The sequence below is a fragment of the Euprymna scolopes genome, chromosome 12 (genome assembly GCF_053919585.1).
Source record: "Euprymna scolopes isolate OS-2025 chromosome 12, ASM5391958v1, whole genome shotgun sequence".
NCBI lineage: Eukaryota > Metazoa > Mollusca > Cephalopoda > Sepiida > Sepiolidae > Euprymna > Euprymna scolopes.
Genome location: NC_136493.1, coordinates 38,944,384 through 38,952,749, shown reverse-complemented (window position 1 = coordinate 38,952,749; position 8,366 = coordinate 38,944,384). Strand labels below are relative to the sequence as shown.

Here is an 8,366-nt window from a genome sequence, read left to right as displayed (position 1 = left end):
GTTTTTTTTTCGCGTTCTCTTTCTCCTTCGCGTACGGATCGAACTTGCCTGCCTACTAATTTTTTTTTTTTTTTTGTGACCTTGCAACGTGGTCTTACACGACCTTGAACCTATGATCGCAGCCCAGTTATGATCTGCACCCTGGTCGGTACAGTTATAATATGTCGACTGGGCAACCAGGTATGCCAACCGTTAGTACGTCGCGTCACCCAGTGAGTTCTTCGTTAAGGCGTTGAGGATTCTTCTCGGATGCTCGGTCCTCAAGGTCTGTTCTCTGTGGATCGTCTAGTTATTCTGGGTGTTCGTTGACGGATACGGTGTCACAAATGGCAAATAAAGAAATATCCACATATAGGGATCAACGCACATCAGCAACAAAACTCCGGAGGTTAGTTAATATAATATATATTTCGGAAATTCATAAAAGACGTATTTACAGCATATACATATAGTTGACAATTAATTCAAGCAAGCAGTTAGTTCTACAACTGAGCTTCTGTTGTTGAAATACCTGGTCGGTATCGCGCACTTTGCGTAATTCTCGTTAAGTGATCGACACGTTATAAGCGTTGAGTTATCAGGCAACCAGCGAGGGGGAGAGAAAGGAGAGGTGATTCTGCCGAGACAGAACAACTTGACTTAGTTCTCTTTGACTCTGATTCCGGATTCTCTCTCACTTAATCTCTGATTTTTCATTTCTTTTATAATACAATTATGGAATGATGACGACACCCATGTGCGTCATCGACCAATCAAATTGCTTGATTATAATTCGACGGGGCCTTTTCTCATTGGTTGATTATACTTCGACAGGGCCCTTTTTCATTGGTTGATTATACTTCGACAGGGCCCTTTTTCATTGGTCCATTTCCAGAATTGGATGGACTCCTCCTTTAATTAACGCCCAACTTACACGTTGTATTATTTACCTCCTCCCTGGCTTACTAATGGAATTTTTTCCATATCCAGGAAAATTATTTTTCCTTTGACTTAAAGTAAATCACGCGATTTTATTTGTTTTAAAATTATCTATTGATCTCATTTTTCGCTTTGATAATTCAAAGGAATTTTAGTTTATCTTTGAATTAAGTTCTGGTTGTCGGCCATTCCATTATATCAGACATTTTGTTTTCGTCAAAAGACCAAGAATGCATTTGTCGCTTTGAACTTATCGGACAACACATTTTCCCATCCGAGCAAAAATATTTCATAACTTCAATTTTCGTTCGACCTGATTCACCAAATGACAATTCTCGATACGTCATATTATTGTTTTGAAATTTCGGACAATTCATTTTTTTCCTATTCTTTGTTCTAAAACATAATGCCGAGTCACTGCGAGTGTTTCTCTCAGATCAAAAACAACCCGACTTTTTTCAACTTGTCAAACTCACAGATCAACCTTGGCTCATAGTTTTGCCAATTGCGGGTGTGAAATCCCCAACCCTCCGGCTCCTGCAAAACTATGATTTCGGCCATTTCAGATCAAACGCCTGTGTATTTTGGCTAAAATATTTTATGCATTCTTTTTCGCTTTTGAATATTTTTTGATTTAACCTCCCGCTACAAAGGCAGTTTTGCCGCCGCCATCTCAACAACAGACTTAGCTCAGAATTTATTGACAAAAAAAAATTAATAATAATTTTTATTCCTTCAACACCCGATCATCGTCCGGGAACAAAAAATTACTTTTAACCAAAAGAAACGTCACATCAACCCTACAGGTCTGATGCGGCCTCTCTTTAGTGTTACATTTGCTCAACACACACCTCCAAACACCTGGGCAATGCAGTGCACCCAGGCTAGTGATTAGTAAAAGAAACAAAACAACCATTTTCATCGTATATACATAATTTTTATAGCAGACTGTTTAGGCATAAGATTTATCATTTTACCAGCTATGTTTTAGGCAAGTTGCCACGTGCCAACGTATTTTAAAGACGAAAAGTTACCGGAAAAGAATTATATAAGCTCACTCTAACTCTTACTCTTACTCTTAGATGTTTTAACCTAAACGTGGATTCCATGAACAAAGCTTTTCTCCTAGAACTGTCCGACTGTGAAAATATTTCGCTGGTCTGCATTCCAGCTGACTATAATATTGTCGTCTTCAAGTTACCCTCTTAAATAAGCAAATCATACCAAATTTTCACAACTAACGATTACTACGCTATTGTCCAAATGACTACCGTACACCCATTAACCCTTATCCTCGATTGACACCCGGGCCTTGATAGGTGATGACTAGAGCTAGAACAGCAGCATATTCTTTTCATTGTTTCGACTCTCGAGTTTATATCCGTTGACATCTTTTATGATGTTTATATAATGATATGGTTCTCGGTTGATTAACTGTGTCGGATATATACTCGAGAGTCAAAGCAATGGAAAGAATAGTCTATTGTCACAGCATTAGCGATAACTCCTTTGTTAAAAAAAAATCTCTGTTTGATTTTATGTGTATAGAATAAGAAAGGAAAGATGTTTGAGGTGTTCGTGGAAATACAAGATCGTGCTTTGAATATTTTGCAGAGTGAACTATTTGAACTATATAAAGTACTGAGATCAATTTTTGTTTTTAGCTTTTTTGTTTTCGTTTTTTTTTTTTTTTTTTTACTGTTTCACTAGTATTGTTTGGCTATTTGTATTTTTAAACGTCTAATCTGGTAGTCGTAAAAGTTCCAGGAGAATTATTTTAAAGGTTTTTAAATTTTCGATAACAAAAAAAAAAATTGTAAGAAGTTGAATTTTTTAAGCGATGCAAATTCATTTTTAGGTACTTCAGCATTTATGAACCCACGATTTTCACGAAGTGTCCTCGGGAAGAACCGAAAACGACGAGTACTTTTCTTGATATTAAGACATTTTTACAATGTATTACTTAATGAATTTATGTAGTCATTGCCATTCTTAACATGGGGAGTATATTCTAACAATTTAGGTTTTTGGGGTTTTTTTTGTTTTGTTTTTTGTAATAAAGCTTGCCCGGCCGTTTCCGGTTTTTCTCGTCATACGCAGGAAACACTCATTTCTCATCTTCGGTGTTATTAGCAAAATGTTTCGGTCGCTGCAACCTGCGACCTTCATGCTTCTTTTTTTCTAAGGAAAAGAGGGTTGACTCTGCATTACGAGAATTCGAACCGTGGGTTTGAGGGTGAGTCCGTAGATAATAAAAAAGGTTCAATATTCAGAGGTCACTAAGATATTTTAAAGGCTTTCCTATGACTCAATTTTCCGGGATATCTCTACTCATTCTTAATATTAGTAAAGAAATGTTTTACGAAACAGAGTATCGATACCCATGCGTATTTTCTTAACACAATGTAAGAGGGCGGCAACTTCACAACAAAAAAACAACAACAAAAAACAAACTCTTTTTTACTTGAAGTTAACTCCCTTGGACTGGACATATGTCTTTTTTTTGTGAAGTTAACTCCCTTGGGCTAGACATATATCTTTTTTTGTTGTTGTTTTTTCAGTGATTTTTTTTATTAGAGGCGTCCAAATGTAGTTTAGTTCTATGCTGAGATGACTAATGTTATTTTCTATCATGTGTGCTGCCCCTTTAAGCTTTCTGACCCGCCGTCTTTCTTCTGTATCCAGTATTTTGAGATCATCTCACATTGGGGAATGGTTACTCCCTTTCTCCCATACATGTTCAGCTAGGGCTGATTTTCCGATTTCTCCGATTTTTTTAAACAAAAATACGCATGGCTATCGATTCTCCGTTTCGTAAAACATTTTTTCACTAATATTAACAAGTAGTAAAAAAATACTAGAGCTGAGATCGAAATCGAACGTAAAGACAGTGAATCAAGTACGATAACCATTAGGCCAGCTTGATACGCCTTTCAAGTGTTTTAAAACCTATTTATTCTTAACATAAGGAATCTGTCATGTGAACGATTCACGCATGCGCATTCGTTAAACAGTTGAGAGATAAAAATCTGGTGACCTCCCCACGTACTAATTTTTCAATTTTGACTTCTTTAGCAGCCCTTTTTCCTGATTAAAATCGATTAAAATTTTTCCACGTGTCTAAATACCATATATACCAAATTTCTAGACTGTGAATCCAAGATTCCTTGAGTAAATAGGTTGGGCATTGCCCTCACACATACATTCTCACATTGATAAATATATAGATAAATAAGTCACGTGTCGATACAAAAGAGGCTCGTTTCGCAGATAACTCTTCTTTTTCCCTTTTCCTAGCTTTGCTCTCCTCAACGATTAACTTTATTACTTGTCTATGTTTAAACCCATTATGATCTCCTCGGGTTTATGTTAATCTGTTTTCAACTCTAACAATTACTATCTGACTTTAATACAGGGTTTTTTTTTCCTGCGAGCTTGCAACATCGGCAATCTATTGCAAGACTACAGTTGAGGAACACACGGAAGGTAAGGTATTTCTCTTGCGTCTGTCGCCGTTGTTTTTTTTTTTTGTTTTGTTTTTTTTTTTGGGGGGGGGGTACTAGTGCACTTATTGATCCGTGCTGAAATAATAACGTTATTATTTAAAAAGCCATTCTTAACATGGAGAGGGTGTTTTGTACCTAATCTGTACTTTAACCTTACAATTGAATAAAAAAAAAACATAAAATTTTAATTAAACTTGGAAATACGATTTAAAAAATAGCGCGGATCAGTAAGTGTATTAGCCCCTTTTTATTTATTTATTTATTTTTTATTTATTTTTTTTTTTTGTTAAGTTTTTCCTTTCCCTCTCGGGTCGATACTTCCCACTGCAAGTCGTTACACTATTTCTAATGTTTCTTTACGTTTGTCTGTACATTTATTAAACAACTAGTCGTAAAAAATTAAGCAGAATTATTTTGAGGATATTGAAATTCCTACTAGCAGCAACAATTGTGAATATTTATTTTTGAAATAATAAATTTTAACATAAAGTGTGGCACGAGGTCGAAGAGGGGGCTGGGTGTTAATGTGGACCTAACTAACATATTATTAACTTAACTCGACTCTTTCGCCATAATACCAGATTCATTGCATGAAAATCCTATTTAAACCCGAAATGATAATACAGGGTGACCAAAAAAAACGGGCCCCAACTCTAATTAGGTCACGTTTCTTAATGTTTTGTCCGAACGAAAATTAACACGGTGTATTCTTTGTCCTAGCTCCCACTGGAGTCTCGGTGTACTCACGGTCGTTGATTCTGCCATGTCCTGTAAAATGAGGGCAGTCGGTGAATAAATAATGGAGATATAACGTTTTTTTGGGGGGGGTCACCCTGTATATATACATGATGTGGGGAGTTGGAAATAGAAATGTTATATACAAAATATATGACATATTTATAATGAATAATTGGTTGTTAGTAAAATAACACCCCCACTACTAGTTGTGAGAAGTTGATATTTTGTATCGATGCCAATTCATTTTTAATTGAAAACAATATTAAATAGGGTATTACAAGAGGCAAAGTCTAATAGATGAAATGACAATATTAAAGAATTAAATTTTTTTAATTGAGTAACAGGATTTGGCAAATACTTCTAAGAGCTTTTGCCAATTTTTTTATTATACAACCGCGACCATGCGCTTAAATAAAATTCAAATTAAATATTCTGCATCTTACACCGTTTTACGAAATCTGGACACTGCCTCGATATTAACACGAGGGGTTGATCTTACTAAATACAGAAAAAATACACTTTCCCTGATAATGGATATTTTCCTATCCGAAATTAATAAGAAAAAAGTAAATTTTAAAAATATCTAATTGATATTTGCATTGTTAACATAATTTCCAATTCATTTTGTCAAACTTCTAAATTTCAATTAAGTATTTACTAACCAACAAATTCTTAAGATGACGATCGGTTATTCGTATTATCTGAATTCTTCGGACTACTGTTCTCACCTTGAGTGGCATTTTCCCAACGTTTCGATCGTTTTGAACTCCGACCTTCTTCAGATGTATCTTGTCGAACTCGGAAATGTTTCTGTCGAACTTGGGAATTTGGCCGGAATTTCCAATGGAACCATTTATTTACTTTCCTGTGGTTAGCATGCTCTTGTTCCGTCAGCCATGACTGGATAGTGGTCATACGTAATTCGCAATTTTATTTTTGATCGCCCACACTGGGAATCGAATCATTAACCTTAAGGAGAAGGTCACTTTTACACTGGATTTTTCCAAGTACTCTAACCATTGTGCCACGGGTCCGAAGCGTTGTGAAATTATCTATTATGAAATAAAACAGTGGACAGAAGAATCCAAATAATATGTATAGAATTTCTAATAAAATGTCTGTAGTTTTTATTTTTCTCTGCCCGTCTCTGTTATTCCCTCTTTCCCATTCTCCTCATTCCTTGAAACCCTTTTTTCATTCTGTTCAATTATTCTTTCACAGAGCATACACATGGGCAATTCTTTTTTTTTTTTTTTCATATAAAAGGTTCCTCAAATACTGTCGGCAGTTTTTGGTCTAAATTAGTACATAAAAAGGCTGAAAACTAACTACTGTAACAAAACATGGCCTATTTGACCCCCAACGAATGAAATATATATATATATATATATATATAAGATATTATTCATCAACGGTTATGAAGAATATACCAACTTTTTGCTGTTTATTTTGTAGAATTTTTTACGTTTAGAAAATTTTTAGTTAGAAATATACACATACACACAGACAAATCACTTTCATATAATAGATGGATGGAGTATCCGAACCAATTTTTTTTTAACTTTGTTTCATCCCACAAGTCATATTTTACTGAGAATGGGGTACCGTGATTAGATCTTGATTTATAGTTGGCATTTTAAGTAGGGTGTTGTGCAGCAACATGTTCATTCATGTTACATTTACATTTCTGCATATTTTTACAGTAAGGGAAACAGTGAGCAGGCAATGAATTCCAAACCAAACATTCCGCGGAAAGGAACTATTTGAATAGAAGACGTTTGGCATCTTAATACCTCTACAGTGTAGAGGTGCGATTTTTCTGAAAGTCAGTATGGTCAGAGTATTTACGTCGGGCAAAGGATAGCAGTGAAAAACATCTAACCCGCCAGAAAACTATTCATGCCTACAGGTATCCTGTATCTCTATAAGACCACCATTCGCTCATACATAGGTCGTCACACCTGGGTTCGTGCACATAGCATTAGTATTCCCCTCTTAGACACGGTCCAAAAGAGTTTCCAATTAAATTGGTCGCGTACTATCAGCCAAGACCCAAGCCCTGACCCATCGCTACAGTGTTGTCCCTGTGCTGATTTTACAAGTAGGTTAATGTAGTGTGCTCTGAGAATTCGTAGCTCTTGTATTCTCTCGACGCAAATTGACACCAAATAACTCGATAATCAGCAAAATTCCACCTCTTAACTGTAGAAGTCTCCGGATGTCAGAAGGTGTTCTGCTCTAATAGTTTCTTCATCGAACTGGTAGTTTTTTGGAATCCTATTCTTGCTTCTCTGATGTACTAACATATATGCATTTAAATGTAATACGAACAGATATCTTGCTGCTCAACACCCTACATCGTAGCCTTTTACGTTTACGTTGCAATATGTCTTGTTTTGTTTGAATAAAAGTAAAAATAAAGTCAGTCGAAGTTTTCGGACATTAAGGGGCTCCCTTGCTGAGGCTTACAATTGATCTCTATATGAGATATATAGTTATTCAGATATTCTATTGGCCCTGTCGGTTGGGCATTAGAATACGCCGACTGTCCCCCTGCAGAGAGTAAAAGTCCCTCAATGGGGGTCCTGGATATGACCTTAAACTATATCCAGTGGTGAGGCCCCAGCTTGTGGGCTTTGGGGACTGTGGAGCCACCCTTTAATTACCATTGCTCCCAGGTCCACTCTGACCCGGAGTGGTAGTACCTGTTAGGGTCCCAACTATGGATTAAATAGAAACCGGCGTGAAAACAACAAATATATTCTATTTAAAAAAAAATTTTCTTAAATCTTAAATAACCCGAAAAGGGTTGATATGCCGTAAAACAAAACCAACCAACCAACCAAATCAGATATTCTATCAAAGTTTTCCTTCATATTTAAAACACTATGTTAGTAAAGAAGTTAAGAATATAATTTTACTCTCAATTAATCATTTATAGTATTTTTCTTTGTGGTAACATCACTTGGATAAGGTGCGCCATTCCTTGTAAAAGCTAGTGTTGGTTAGTCATACCTAGGAGATACTATGTAATTTTAAATATTTAGTCAAGGGTTATATATAAGGAAAAGTATCCTCATGCCAGGTTGTCCTGACACACCCCTGTTCAGAAAGACATTAGACACTTAATGATAGTGTCTAGTAAGCATTCAAGTTCTCTCCAGTAAGCATTCAAGTTATAAATTAACGTATCTCCGTACTTAT

At 35.8% G+C, this 8,366-nt stretch overlaps 1 protein-coding gene across 1 annotated transcript in view; it reads right to left on the bottom strand.

The window, feature by feature from the left end:
- The window catches only part of LOC145291034 (uncharacterized), a 199,304-nt gene that overhangs the window by 52,925 nt on the left and 138,013 nt on the right, over positions 1 to 8,366 (bottom strand). The window lies entirely within an intron of this gene.